Genomic DNA, 299 nt, shown 5'->3' on the forward strand with positions numbered 1-299 from the left:
TCAATATGTTGCAAGCATAGACATACAAAGACCCCTAGGAGACTCTCCCTCGCACTATTACTTAGGTGTAAGAGACGATCAGGCTTGAAGGGAATGTATTGAAGAGCTAAGACTTCTCGCTCCGCCGTCAGTCTCGATTCTTCAAGTGCGATTTTGGCCTCGTGAAGAAAATCTTCGGCATCTTCTTTAAGACGTGCTTCGATCTCCTCTAGAATCTGCGACTCTTCTTCTTCTAAGGGTGAAGAAGAGGTCTCTCCTTCTTCGTCTTCATTCTCCTTACGATCGATTCCCTCCCCTCT

At 46.2% G+C, this 299-nt stretch overlaps 1 protein-coding gene across 1 annotated transcript in view; it reads right to left on the reverse strand.

Annotated features, from left to right (window-relative positions):
- Positions 1–299, reverse strand: part of CSUI_004754 (uncharacterized protein) — a gene marked incomplete at its 3' end in the record, with an annotated part of 12,422 nt that overhangs the window by 8,942 nt on the left and 3,181 nt on the right. The window contains exon 2 of the mRNA XM_068064938.1: positions 62–275. The remainder of the gene's footprint in view (positions 1–61; positions 276–299) is intronic.

Source organism: Cystoisospora suis, assembly GCF_002600585.1.
Source record: "Cystoisospora suis strain Wien I chromosome Unknown contig_2261, whole genome shotgun sequence".
NCBI classification, from domain to species: domain Eukaryota; phylum Apicomplexa; class Conoidasida; order Eucoccidiorida; family Sarcocystidae; genus Cystoisospora; species Cystoisospora suis.